We start from the raw sequence: 15,661 nt of genomic DNA, 5'->3' as shown, positions 1-15,661 counted from the left end.
GTTAATGTAAGGATAAAACAATCAGGAGCTGACTTTTATTTTACTACCAATTCAAAAGATGAAAAACTGAAAATAAAATATAAATCCAATTTTACAATGTGTTCAATGATAATTTAAGTCCATAAAATATACGGATAAACAGTTCGTAGATATATAAAGCCGATAAAGTTCTTTATAATAATAAATAGATAAATATTCTTGCACACGTCGGGTTCTGTCTGGAATTAAGTTGTAACATCTCAGATACGAACAGTTTGAACGGTAAAATGTTCATAATTTCTTTATAACATAAGAAAAGATATTAAAACAGTTCATGGCTGATGTAAATACAAAATTTGTAATGTTTTAAATGTAACTCACGCTGTGGTTAGCCATGAATTGTTCCTTTGGACAACCAGTTGACGGTGGCCGCTTACCGGAAGAAGAAGAAGAACGTGTCCGCTGAATGTTCCTTGTAGTTGTGCACATGACCCGCTGAGCAGTTTTCGTTATTCAGAGAAAGGGGAAAGTAACATGGATTCCTACACTGTCCTGTATAAAACTCCTAAAACTGGCGCACATTAAGCGATGTACGCAATGAAACGTTAACAATATAAAATGATGATCACTTGACGAATAAATGAGGAATGAGTTCCAGAACAACATGTAAGACTAACATTAAAGTATATCCGACTAAAACTGACGTTCGGTCTTTACTACATCTTCATCCCAAAAAAGCTCGCTATATTTTTCCTTTTTTGTCTTTTGTTCGAGCCTGTATATTGACCTCTAGATATCTTTCAATTACATCCAGTTTGGTGTGTGTTGATGTTTGATAGTTGTAAATATAGGGAAATAGTAACCGAATAAGGAAATGAAAATTTAATAAGGAAAAAGAAATCAAATAAGGAAACAGAAACCTAATAAGGAAAAAGAAACCGAATAAGGAAATAAAAACCGAATAAGGTAGCACTCCACAGTTATATGTGTAGTTTCGCATTTTGGCCCCTGTGAATTTTTCAAATATGAGAGCTAGTTTGCAATAAAATTCATTTTTGGATAGCTGAGTATTAAAATAACCTTTGTATTGGGTTTATATGAACATCAAGGTTATGTAATGTATGTAATATAGGCTGTTTTCTGTATGACAGTCCGTATTTGCATGTCCCTACCATACACTGGTCCGGCAATTATTGCAATGTTTTTTCCAACTTTTTATCGCACGAACTTTGTGATTGGATTTTACGAAAAAATGAGGCGAATTACACCCATTTTTTATTTGATCATTAGGAAGATTTAGGGAACAGTTTCTGAAAAGGTATCACTCAAAGGCATTGAAATTCTAGTTTGATCCAAATTTTTGGGTGAAATGTGACATGTTCACCCCCCTTTTTGCAATATTTTATGGGAAATAAATGCAGAATGTTGCCATGGATACACATAAAAGGAATTAATTTTCACCCTTTTCACTTTTGAAAATCAAATCTATGGAAGATACTGATTACATACATATGCACATGTACAACACAAACAGTTAGGTTAATGTATTAGAAATCCAGGAATAGGAGATGATAAAACATTTTGTGGCTCATTTTTAATTTTATTTTCTAACTGTGGAGTGCTACCTAAGGAAATAGAAACCGAATATGGAAATAGAAACCGAATAAGGAAACAGAAATCGAATAAGGAAATGGAAATCGAATAAGCAAATGAAAATCCAATAAGGAAATAGAAACCGAATAAGGAAATAGAAACCGAAAAAGGAAATGAATATTGAAAAAGGAAAAAGAAACCGAATAAGGAAATGAAAATCGAATCAGGAAATGGAAATCGAATAAGGAAATAGACACCAAATAAGGAAATGAAAATTGAATAAGGAAATAGAAACCGAATAAGGAAATAGAAACCGAATAAGGAAACAGAAATCGAATAAGGAAATGGAAATCGAATAAGGAAATGAAAATCCAATAAGGAAATAGAAACCGAATAAGGAAATAGAAACCGAAAAAGGAAATGAATATTGAAAAAGGAAAAAGAAACCGAATAAGGAAATGAAAATCGAATAAGGAAATGGAAATCGAATAAGGAAATAGGAACTGTATAAGGAAATGAAAATCGAATAAGGAAAAAGAAACCGAATAAGGAAACGAAAAAAATAATTTGAAAAACTTTTTGAGGAAGCAAAAATTGAGGAAAAAAATTTTGAATGAAAAAAAAAAATCAGTTTGGACTTGTAATATTTTTCAAAATTTGAATATCGAAAAAGGAAATGGAAACCGAATAAGGAAATGAAAATCCAATAAGGAAATGAAAATCCAATAAGGAAATGGAAACTGAATAAGGAAATAGAAACCGAATAAGAAAAAAGAAACCGAATAAGGACATAAAAATCCAATAAGGAAATGAAAATCCAATAAGGAAATGGAAACTGAATAAGGAAATAGAAACCGAATAAGGAAATAGAAACCGAAAAAGGAAAAAGAAACCGAATTAGGAAATGGAAATCGAATAAGGAAATGGAAATCGAATAAGCAAATGAAAATCCAATAAGGAAATAGAAACCGAATAAGGAAATAGAAACCGAAAAAGGAAATGAATATTGAAAAAGGAAAAAGAAACCGAATAAGGAAATGAAAATCGAATCAGGAAATGGAAATCGAATAAGGAAATAGACACCAAATAAGGAAATGAAAATTGAATAAGGAAATAGAAACCGAATAAGGAAATAGAAACCGAATAAGGAAACAGAAATCAAATAAGGAAATGGAAATCGAATAAGGAAATGAAAATCCAATAAGGAAATAGAAACCGAATAAGGAAATAGAAACCGAAAAAGGAAATGAATATTGAAAAAGGAAAAAGAAACCGAATAAGGAAATGAAAATCGAATCAGGAAATGGAAATCGAATAAGGAAATAGACACCAAATAAGGAAATGAAAATTGAATAAGGAAATAGAAACCGAATAAGGAAATAGAAACCGAATAAGGAAACAGAAATCGAATAAGGAAATGGAAATCCAATAAGGAAATAGAAACCGAATAAGGAAATAGAAACCGAAAAAGGAAATGAATATTGAAAAAGGAAAAAGAAACCGAATAAGGAAATGAAAATCGAATAAGGAAATGGAAATCGAATAAGGAAATAGGAACTGTATAAGGAAATGAAAATCGAATAAGGAAAAAGAAACCGAATAAGGAAACGAAAAAAATAATTTGAAAAACTTTTTGAGGAAGCAAAAATTGAGGAAAAAAATTTTGAATGAAAAAAAAAAATCAGTTTGGACTTGTAATATTTTTCAAAATTTGAATATCGAAAAAGGAAATGGAAACCGAATAAGGAAATGAAAATCCAATAAGGAAATGAAAATCCAATAAGGAAATGGAAACTGAATAAGGAAATAGAAACCGAATAAGAAAAAAGAAACCGAATAAGGAAATAAAAATCCAATAAGGAAATGAAAATCCAATAAGGAAATGGAAACTGAATAAGGAAATAGAAACCGAATAAGGAAATAGAAACCGAAAAAGGAAAAAGAAACCGAATTAGGAAATGGAAATCGAATAAGGAAATGGAAATCGAATAAGCAAATGAAAATCCAATAAGGAAATAGAAACCGAATAAGGAAATAGAAACCGAAAAAGGAAATGAATATTGAAAAAGGAAAAAGAAACCGAATAAGGAAATGAAAATCGAATCAGGAAATGGAAATCGAATAAGGAAATAGACACCAAATAAGGAAATGAAAATTGAATAAGGAAATAGAAACCGAATAAGGAAATAGAAACCGAATAAGGAAACAGAAATCAAATAAGGAAATGGAAATCGAATAAGGAAATGAAAATCCAATAAGGAAATAGAAACCGAATAAGGAAATAGAAACCGAAAAAGGAAATGAATATTGAAAAAGGAAAAAGAAACCGAATAAGGAAATGAAAATCGAATAAGGAAATGGAAATCGAATAAGGAAATAGGAACTGTATAAGGAAATGAAAATCGAATAAGGAAAAAGAAACCGAATAAGGAAACGAAAAAAATAATTTGAAAAACTTTTTGAGGAAGCAAAAATTGAGGAAAAAAATATTGAATGAAAAAAAAAATCAGTTTGGACTTGTAATATTTTTCAAAATTTGAATATCGAAAAAGGAAATGGAAACCGAATAAGGAAATGAAAATCCAATAAGGAAATGAAAATCCAATAAGCAAATGGAAACTGAATAAGGAAATAGAAACCGAATAAGAAAAAAGAAACCGAATAAGGAAATAAAAATCCAATAAGGAAATGAAAATCCAATAAGGAAATGGAAACTGAATAAGGAAATAGAAACCGAATAAGAAAATAGAAACCGAAAAAGGAAATGAATATTGAAAAAGGAAAAAGAAACCGAATTAGGAAATGGAAATCGAATAAGGAAATGGAAATCGAATAAGGAAACGAAAATCCAATAAGGAAATAGAAATCCAATAAGGAAATAGAAACCCAATAAGAAAATAGAAACCCAATAAGGAAATAGAAACCGAAAAAGGAAATGAACATTGAAAAAGGAAAAAGAAACCGAATAAGGAAATGGAAATTCAATAAGGAAATGGAAATCGAATAAGGAAATGAAAATCCAATAAGGAAATAGAAACCGAATAAGGAAATAGAAACCGAAAAGGGAAATGAACATTGAAAAAGGAAAAAGAAACCGAATAAGGAAATGAAAATCGAATAAGGAAATGGAAATCGAATAAGGAAATAGAAACTGTATAAAGAAATGAAAATCGAATAAGGAAAGAGAAACCGAATAAGGAAACGAAAAAAAAATTTGAAAAACTTTTTGAGGAAAAAAAAATTTGAGGAAAAAAAAAATTTTGAGGAAAAAAAAATTGAGGAAAAAAAAATTTTGAAGAAAAAAAAATTTGAGGAAAACAATTTTGTAGGAAAAAAAAGTTCAGTTTGGACTTGTAATATTTTTCAAAATTTGAATATCGAAAAAGGAAATCGAATAAGGAAATGAAAATCCAATAAGGAAATGAAAATCCAAGGAAATGAAAATCCAATAAGAAAATTGAAACTGAATAAGGAAATAGAAACCGAATAAGGAAAAAGAAACCGAATAAGGAAATGAAAATCCAATAAGGAAATGAAAATCCAATAAGGAAATGGAAACTGAATAAGGAAATAGAAACGGAATAAGGAAATCGAAACCGAAAAAGGAAATGAAGATTGAAAAAGGAAAAAGAAACCGAATTAGGAAATGAATATCAAATAAGGAAATGGAAATCGAATAAGGAAACGAAAATCCAATAAGGAAATAGAAACCCAATTAGGAAAAAGAAACCGAATAAGGAAATAGAAACCGAATAAGGAAATGGAAATCGAATAAGGAAATGGAAATCGAATAAGGAAATGAAAATCCAATTAGGAAATAGAAACCGAATAAGGAAATAGAAATTGAAAAAGGAAATAAACATTGAAAAAGGAAAAAGAAACCGAATAAGGAAATGAAAATTGAATAAGGAAATGGAAATCGAATAAGGAAATAGAAACTGTATAAGGAAATGAAAACCGAATAAGGAAACGAAAAAAAAAATTGAAAAACTTTTTGAGGAAAAAAAATTTTGAGGAAAAAAAATTTGAGAAAAAAAAAATTTGAGGAAAAAAAATTTTGAGGAAAAAAAAATTTTGAGGAAAAAAAAATTTGAGGAAAAAATATATTTGAGGAAAAAAAAATTTGAGGAAAAAAAAATTCTGAGGAAAAAAAATTTTGAAGGAAAAAATTTTTTTAGTTTGGACTTGTAATATTTTTCAAAATTTGAATATCGAAAAAGGAAAAAGGAACCAACTTGTGTCTGGTGTAAATAATTGGCCTGCATAAGACAAATATGATTTTGTCATTGCACCGTTTTCATCAATTGTTGCTAAGGTAACCAATTTTGAATGAAAATATTTTTTTTACCAAAAATATACCATCTCCAATTTTTTTACACATTTTAAAAAAGGGGTAAAAGTTAATGGGAAGCTATACTATTTATTTCTTGATGCCTGTATTTTTGCTTAAAATAATTTTAAAAACTGCTATAAATCTCGATTTTCAGAATCTTCATTTTTTGCTATTTTTGTCCATATTTTTACATATTTTAAAAACTGAATTTTATTGATATACCATCAAAACGGGAAACCTTTAATATGTTGTTTTTCAAAATCCAAGTTGGATTTTGAAAATATTACCACACTATCATATGCAAAACTCATGAAGTCGGCCCACTTTTGACATGGTAGATCATCCTTTTGCAGCAGATATAATGAATGTGTGGTTTCCATAGCAACCACATACTAGAAAACCAAAATAAGACCATTTCCAATGTTAGTACATGTAATTGAGGCTGCATACAAAATTTCATCAAATTTGGTGACATACAATTTCCATGTCACTTTGATGCTTACAGAGAATTGCTCTTTAAAATTGTTTCTACGTAACAAATAATTAACATAAAAAGAGTCTGTTTTTATTTGATTTATTACATTGTCGGTTAAAAAAAAGGCACTCACAGTATAAAACATCTAGGTTAACTTCAGCTTAAACATAAATTGAAAAAGCTCTTGAGATTCGTTAATAACAAGGTAAGTTTGAGATTCATATTTACTTGAAAGTAATTTAAGTTGTGATACAAGTTTTAAAATTATGTAAATTATCAATTATCAAAATATTAATTTTAAGAACAGCATAACATCTGAAATTTTTGCACCGACTCAATCATAGTCTATTTCTTAAAGAGTTAAAAATGAAAAATTGACAAGACGATGTTTATAATGTTAACAAACATGTTTAGTTTTCTTTACGTTTTCTGTAATCGATCAGTATGTTTCCATTGTCTTATTTTAATTTTATTACATCCTGCTTCATTGATGGTTGATTCCACCAAACGTTCGATTTCATGAATGTGACCTACCGAATTATACTATTTATCTGATTTGTAATAACATGAGCAACACAACGGGTGCAACATGTGGAGCAGGATATGCTTAACTTTCCGGAGCACCTAAGATCACACCCAGTTTTTGGTGGGGTTTGTGTTGATCAGTCTTTAGTTTTTTATGTTGTTTCTTGTGTACTATTTATGTCTGTTTGTCTTTTGCATTTTAAGCCATGGCGTTGTCAGTTTATTTTCGATTTATGAGTTTGACTGTTCCTCTGGTATGTGGCAGGTGTTCTCGACTTAAATATTTATTGTTAAGAATTGTAATTTAACCAGCCAAAGGTCTTTTCTTTTCTCTAAGCATGCCAGCTTCCTCTTTTAATAAAACTGTCCACACAAATCAGCTTTTAGTGCTAATAGTGGGACTAGACACAAAGCAGTCAATCACTAAGTCCTGTTGCTGATAAACTATTTCAGATATTATATTATGACTCATGAAAACAAGAAGTTATGGTATAAAACGGTCCACCAGAATGCAAATGTTGTATATGTACAATTAACAATTATATGTCACCAAACGACCTTTGACAGTGATATGGAGATCACAGAACATCTTAAATACCGATTTGGATTCACGAATAATTTTCTGAAAGAAATTGAACTATTACCTATTGTTTATCTTTTACCCCTCATATCCATTTTCTCTTGGAAATTGCTTTCTGTAACTTTCCGATTACCCTTATACTGCCTTGAAAATATTATGGGTCTCTATGTGTCTTCTGTAAGTTTTCAAGTTTTAAAAAATAATAGAATGTCATGAATACAATAGTTTTGTTATACGATATATTTTTAAATTAATTTTATTTCTGTTCTTTCCTAGAATATGCAGTCGTCAACCATCATTTGTTTGCTCCTTATTTTCTCATGTGAGTATTGTATTTTTATAATCTTTAATATTACCATCATATGATTTACTTCTAATATTTTTGTGTGAGAATCATGTCTTATATATAAATATAATTAGAACAAACAGATAGTGGCATATATAGATATGAAATAAAAGTATATAATAAAAGTTATGATTTTATATAAAAAAAGAAAAGAAAACCCACCCACAAATATAAACATAAGTCGCAGTTATGATAAATATTACCCTTTACCTTTGTTATGAATAAAACAATGTTGTGCAATTTATTTAAAAAGTATAAGGGATTATAAATAAATGAATATGAAACAATTTATTTAAATCTCATTTTCTACAGGTTCCAAGTGAGGAAATCTCATCAGTTGCTATCCGTGGTCCGTCGTCGTCGTATTTTTTTTTAACAAAAACTAAAATCACAAAAGTACTGAACTCTGAGTAAAATTCACAAAGGAAAGTACCTAATCAAATGGCAAAATTAAAAGCTCAAACACACCAAGCGAATGGATAACAACTGTCAAACTCCTGAACTGGTACAGACATTTTTTTATGTAGAAAACGGTAGATTGAATCTGGTTAAATAGCTTGCTTAAACTTTGCATGACAGTTGCATCAAATTCCATTATATTGACAAACAATTCTCTTTTTAATCTATTTAGTTCAATAGACAAAACATGGTCACAATACTCATTGGGGTTTCCAGTTTAAAAACAGTATCATATATAGGCAAGCCTTTGAACAATAAGATGAAACAATTCAAATTAAAAATCGAACAGCATAAAATGACTCATCAGTGACGCTCGAATCTAAAAAAAAAAAATTTAAATGCCAAACAATATACAAAGTTTTAAGAGCATTGATGACCAACCATTCCTAAAAGTTTGACCAAATACAGCTAAGGTATCTATCCCTGAGGTTGAAACAATTAAAATCTTATTGTTCAAATGCGAACGGTTTTCTTTCGAGTCTGGGACAAACAAATCTTAGTAAAAATATAAAACAACACGTTTAATAATTTATTTCGTCCGAAGCGCTTTTCTGGATTTACCTTCATCAGGAACGCTCAAAGCCAAACATTTCAAATCCGAAGATGTATAAGTACCGAAAATCGTTGAAGAGCTATATGTTAAAAATACCTAAAATAAATAGCCAAATTCATCTAAAGCCAACTTTGCCTGAGGGAGTTGAAACCTTAGTTTCATAATAATTTCAAAATTTATAAACGGACAATTTTAGTAAAGTTTGTTTAATCATGTCAGTACCGAAGCACTGACTATTGAGCTGATGATACCCTCGGGAACTGATAGTCCACCAGCAGAGGTATCGACCCAGTGATGTAAAAATGTAAAACAACACGTTTAATAATTTATTGCGTCCGAAGTGCTTTTCTGGATTTACCTTCATCAGGAACGCTCAAAGCCAAACATTTGAAATCCGAAGATGTATAAGTACCGAAAATCGTTGAAGAGCTATATGTTAAAAATACCTAAAATAAATAGCCAAATTCATCTAAAGCAAACTTTGCCTGAGGGAGTTGAAACCTTAGTTTCATAATAATTTCAAAATTTATAAACGGAAAATTTTAGTAAAGTTTGTTTAATCATGTCAGTACCGAAGCACTGACTACTGAGCTGATGATACCCTCGGGGACTGATAGTCCACCAGCAGAGGTATCGACCCAGTGATGTAAAAATATAAAACAACACGTTTAATAATTTATTGCGTCCGAAGCGCTTTTCTGGATTTACCTTCATCAGGAACGCTCAAAGCCAAACATTTGAAATCCGAAGATGTATAAGTACCGAAAATCGTTGAAGAGCTATATGTTAAAAATACCTAAAATAAATAGCCAAATTCATCTAAAGCCAACTTTGCCTGAGGGAGTTGAAACCTTAGTTTCATAATAATTTCAAAATTTATAAATGGAAAATTTTAGTAAAGTTTGTTTAATCATGTCAGTACCGAAGCACTGACTACTGAGCTGATGATACCCTCGGGGACTGATAGTCCACCAGCAGAGGTATCGACCCAGTGATGTAAAAATTTAAAACAACACGTTTAATAATTTAGTAACTCTTGATTTAAACTCATTGTAAAACAATATGTAAGTTGCAATCCTTGCCAATAGATACAGAGTATTGTATAAATGTTTACTATTTTGAGCTGTTTCTTGTTTAAACCTTGTTTTTTTTCTTGTTAACCCCCCCCCCCTCCTTTCACCCTCATTCTTTATGTTCCTGTCCCAAGCCAGAAGCCGCTAGTTCAGTGGTTGTCGCTAGTTCATGTTTGCCATATTTATTTTTCGTAAACTGTTTTGTTATAATTTACAGCCGATGGATTTTTCTCATTGTTGAAGGACGTACGGTTGCCTATAATTATTTATCTCTACTCCTATTGAACTTTGGTGAATAGTTTTCGAATTCACAACCATACCAGATCTGGTTATTGTTTACATAATTCATGGATTGTAATTAAATCTTTTATTATTGTAATTCTTAAAAATGCAAATAGATCAAGGTAAGCGACATAGGCTCATAACATAATTATAAATAATATACTATTATAAATACATACTACCTAAACATAATGTACTCATATATTTTTTAGGTATAACTCTGACCGAGCAGCTAAAGTTATGTTCTAAAACTTGTTCTGGTTGTAAAGGATGTTGTGCAAAAAGAGGCTGCACTTCTTTCAATTCATGGAGTTGTGTGAACAACAAATGTTATTGCGATTGTGGAGGATATCGTATAAAGGGTAATAAGAAGTAAAAGAAGCCAGAAGCCAGCAACAATAATTAACGCTTGATTTAAACTCATTGTAAGATGTAAACCTAACCAATATATACAGAGTATTATATAAATTGATAGCATTTTGATTTGTTTCATTTTTCGTTGTATAGTAGTACGTTTTGGAACCTTTAATGTTTACCAATAGACGAGAAGTATAGTAGGAATTTGTGATATAGTGAGTTGTTTCTGGTTCTTGTATAACTTTTTTGTTTTGATGCTGGTATTTTGAAACCGGTTCTATTTTCATCATTATCGATTTTTGACAACAATAGCAAATCACATCATCTTGCCAGGTTCATGTTTTTACATGATTGAAATGATGTAACGATATACCCAGGAGTAAGTGCATTGAAACAGTCAAAACGTTTGCTTTCATGATGGACTGACAAAAGCAGATTACAATCTATGGAAGAAGCGAATCTAAAAAAAACAAGTTTCTTCTATGAAAAAGCGATATGGTCTAATATGAATTGTAAAAATGCAGAGGAAAAAGTAAGAACCTTAAAACATTTGGTTAAAAAAAGACAACAATTAAGTCTAAATATAAATATATTTATTCAGAAGTTAGTTAAAAGCAAAAGTTTATGTCTTAGTAAAATTTGATATCCGCATGCGTTAATACAATTAATTTTGTACGTGTACATAAGTGTTAATGATTTTTTTTACTTATAATGATATTTCTAACGTAAAAACATTTTCATATAATTAATTCTTGTTCAAAAAAATTTTTTTTTTATGAGTACTCATTGACGAAATGAATATATAACAAGCAATAAGGAAGATTATTTTGCACTCGATAATGTCCGCGTATTTATACAATCGGTTACCAGTCAAAAACGAAAGTCAAATCTCTGTGGCAACAATACATTTATAGAATGCCCTCACGGTCAATGAGATGTAAACAGCGTCCAAGCGGCAAGCTGATTATGATCTAAAGATATCGAATTGCCAACGGGAAAAGTCTTTGATATCCAACAAGAACGGTTTTCCTTCTCAGATTTGTTTCTATGTTGATAATTAATACATCTTCTGTTTGACAACATTTTGATTCGTTGAATCTGAAGTTGTTTGTTTTATAAATTGAGGCTGCTCAATAAGATTCTTATTTCTAATTTGAAATTATTTATTTGGTTCAACAGTATTTGTATATTTTTCTTTGGAATATTTATTATTCCATTTGGATATTCATTATCAGGTGTTATTGTGAACCGTAATGTTTTGGATTGTTTTAGGAATGGTTTTTATATAGCATTGATATAATAAAATATAGCAATATCATTGAATTAAAGGTGATTTTGGCTGAGAAAACAATTGAATTCATCAAATTTGCATTCCATTAATTTTGCTACCTGATATTTATTGAATGTGTACATCTATAGCTGACAAACCGTGCGCTTATGTTTCATTTAAATTTTCTCGTATTAATAAAACTTGTTTGTTATTAAATTACGCAATTTATGAAAATTATGACGTTTGTCGTGTTAAATGTCACCCTCTTTTAAGAAAATAGTCATTACTTAAGATTTATACTGCGAAATCTTCCTTTCTTAACAAAAATGTTGATATTAGTTTAAAATTTCCCACAATGCAACTCGTTGATATAAGACACTATCGCTATTTCATATAAGAAACGTTTTTATCGATTTGCTTCTTCCATAGACTGATTGATATGAAGTACAAATTATTAGATATACACTTACAAACAGTCGTCATGTTGAACAGATGTAATGGTGAAAACTAACGGCCTAATTCATAAGAAAACAATTTACGAAAAACAAATTTTCAAACTGAAGGAGACACATTCCTCAATTTGAAACAATGCCTTAAAGATTAAAAGATCAAACACATCAAATGACTATAAAACAAAAGGGATATTCCTGAGTTGATTCAGGCATTTTCAAACGTTTTCTGTCCTATGATTGTCCGTTTAGTTGTTTTCGATTTATTAGCGAAAACTTCAGCAAAATACAAGTTAACAGTTTTATTGTAATGTTTTATTGGTGGATTATTGTCTATATAAATGAAACAAACAAAAGTTGGGCATCATTCTCTGCTTACGTACTTTATACTAATTTAGTACGCATTTAACAACTGAACATGTATCAACAGCTTGTAGATACAAATTATATGTATCTACTAGGTATTTTCAATCGCAATAGATTTACATTAAAATTTACTTTGTAGTCATCCATTTGAAAAACAATGTACGGCTTTTATTTCATACTTTTTTTTTTATTCATTAAGCTGCCTTTTTCTGTGAAAAAAAAATCAGCATGCCTACCAGAAATCAAAAATAGCATTAACAACCCATTGCTAATGAATAAACGATGCATAAAAATAGAAATACAATACAATATTAAAATCGTTTATCGTGAATAGGAAGTTAACAACGAACGTAAAAAAAAATAAAAGTAGAACAATCTAACTTTTAAGGAAAATTCAAAACGGAAAGTCTTTTATTAAATGGCAAATTCAAAAGCTTTTACACATCTAATGAATGGAAAAAGAACTATCATTTTCCTCACATGGTACATATATATATTACAATAAACAAATAAATGAAATAAATAAACATGATGAAACGAATAACTGTAGGTCATCGTACGACTTTTAACGGAGCAAAAAGCCCATTAAAGTAAAAAAAGTCCCGACATGACAAATGTAAAACATTTCAAACGGATAAAGGCGTAATACACAAACAAATATGACAAACAGCAACAAAACAATACAGGCTCCTTACTTTGGATAGAACAATATAGAATGAGGCGGTAAGACAATTGGAATAAAATGTACATGTAATATTAAAGACACCTTTTACACAATAGTGATTTGACAAACGATATATATGAAATTGAAAATTATTAAAATCGATAAATAAAAATAAAAAGACTACACCAAAAGTTCAATATGTTTATTCAGAAGAAAAATGTTCAATACAGTCACACCTTATTGTGTTGACCTCGGTTGTGTCGAAAACTCTGATAAGTCGAAGTAATTGTTTGGTTCCTGCACAATTCCCGTTTAATCAATGTATTTCAACTCATGATGATTCTAACACAGAGGACTTGAATACTACACGCTTACACATCTAATAAATGGGAAACAACGAAACAACTGTTATATTTCAGACTTGTTAAATACATTTCTTTATGTAGAAAATAGTGGATTAAACCTTGTTTTAAAGCTAGCTCAACTTCCACATTGTGTGACAGTCGCATTGTATTCCATTATTTTGATAACAATGTGTGAGCAAAACAACTAGAATGTTATCTGCTCTTTGGTCGGGTTGTTGTCTCTTTGACACATTCTTCATTTCCATTCTCAACAGTTACGAAATAAAAATTTAGATGCCGCAGTAACCATTGTAATATTATCTTAGTCACTCAGATCTAAAATATAGCTTCACTTAAATAATGTCTTTCATGATGAGTCTGTATGATTCCCCATTGAACAATGTTATATCGTTCTATACCAAGCATATCCTTCAATATTCTCCCCCTCCAAAAAAAAACAAACAAAAAAGGAGAGCGCTAAAACTTAGAAGCATCATCTGGCCTTTTTCGCTTGAAATCATATAAAAGGTTATCAAACATTGAAACACATGTAGAACACATATTTTATATAACGAACGTACAACTAAAGTACAAATGCATGTAGTTCTGAGCTAAACGTTTCAGAAGATATTGATGAACTATGTACCTGAAATACATTTGTATTCGACTACAAACTGTCGTTAAATCAACAATACATTGATCTCAAATTTTACTAGTTCGCAAAAGTTGATCATAGGACAAATATTAAATGAATAAAGGAATAGCTAAATACAGGTGTAATGGAAGCAGCATCAAATGGGTTCAGTTTAAAACAATATAAAGTTTTCAATTTACAAGTACGTACCTGCAAATGTTGATTATTGCGTTTACATATCTCAAATAATAAATTACACTTGTATATAGTCACACTCTACGAACGTCATTAATAGAGATTTGCTCCATATATCAAATCATTTATAAGAGAGATAAGAGGAACAACCACTAAAATCGTTTCTATATATTTTTGACGTTTACCATAAATAAACTCATCATACAAACCAGGATTACAATTTATGTTAACTCCAGACGGTCGTTTCGTCTACAAAAGCGACGCTCGAATCGAAAAATGTTAAAAAGGCCAAAAAAAGTTCGAGGTTGAAGAGCATTGCGGACCAAACCTTTCTAAAAATTTTGCCAAATACAGCTAAGGTAATCTATTCCTGAATTAGAAAAGCCTGAGTATTTCAAAATTTCAAAGTTTGTTAACAGTTGATTTATAATTATGAACATTTTAATGATAACCCAAGTCAACACAGAAGTGCTGACTACTGGGCTGGTGATTCCATCGGGGAAATAAATCTCCACCAGCAGTGGCATCGACCAATGGGTTGGAAACTCATCATAGATACCTGGATTAAAATTTTATATTTACGTTAAACATGGCTTGATGACATGTACTAGTCTGAAATAACTAGCAATGTTTGTTTTGCTTATATTCCTAAATTTGACATTGTAAATAGTTACCAAAGGTACCAGGATTATAATTAAATACGCCAGACGCGTGTTTCGTCTACATATGACTCATCGGTGACTCTCAGATCAAAATAGGTATAATGCCAAACAAGTACAAAGTTGAAGAGAATCATGAAACTGATTTCATTTTTAATGCGCACACCAAAAGATTTATGCCAAACATGAACCACACAAACTTCCTACACACCCGCATTGTTCCTTTGTAGGTTCATTTTATGATTTCATTTATTGGTACCGCTCATGATAATAGATGTTTGAGATTTAAAGATCGATGAATTTCTGTTGCATCTTTTTACACGATACTACAAATTGAGAAATTCAAAATTCATCTTTTGAAAAAAAGAGGAGAACATATAGGATAAATAATTCTTTGAATTTTTTAGATATGTATAAAAATGTTCATTATGTGTGTTATATTTGAGATAGAGCCTGTTGAATTTTCTCAGAATGCGATACCTAACGTGTTTGTGTCAGAATTGACGTTGATTACTTTTTTGTTTT

The 15,661-nt window shown here is 30.1% G+C and overlaps 1 protein-coding gene and 1 long non-coding RNA gene across 2 annotated transcripts in view; both read left to right on the top strand.

Moving 5' to 3' along the window:
- The window catches only part of LOC139482234 (uncharacterized), a 398,699-nt gene that overhangs the window by 250,221 nt on the left and 132,817 nt on the right, over positions 1 to 15,661 (top strand). The gene's annotated exons all lie outside the window — the stretch shown is intronic.
- LOC139482207 (uncharacterized) lies at positions 6,489 to 10,681 on the top strand. Its single transcript, XR_011654789.1, has 3 exons — positions 6,489 to 6,585; positions 7,762 to 7,807; positions 10,411 to 10,681. It is a non-coding gene; the product is annotated as an uncharacterized lncRNA (long non-coding RNA).

The sequence above is a fragment of the Mytilus edulis genome, chromosome 7 (genome assembly GCF_963676685.1).
Source record: "Mytilus edulis chromosome 7, xbMytEdul2.2, whole genome shotgun sequence".
NCBI classification, from domain to species: Eukaryota; Metazoa; Mollusca; class Bivalvia; order Mytilida; family Mytilidae; genus Mytilus; species Mytilus edulis.
Note: the sequence above shows the minus strand (reverse complement) of the source record. Positions and strands in the feature narration are given on the sequence as shown.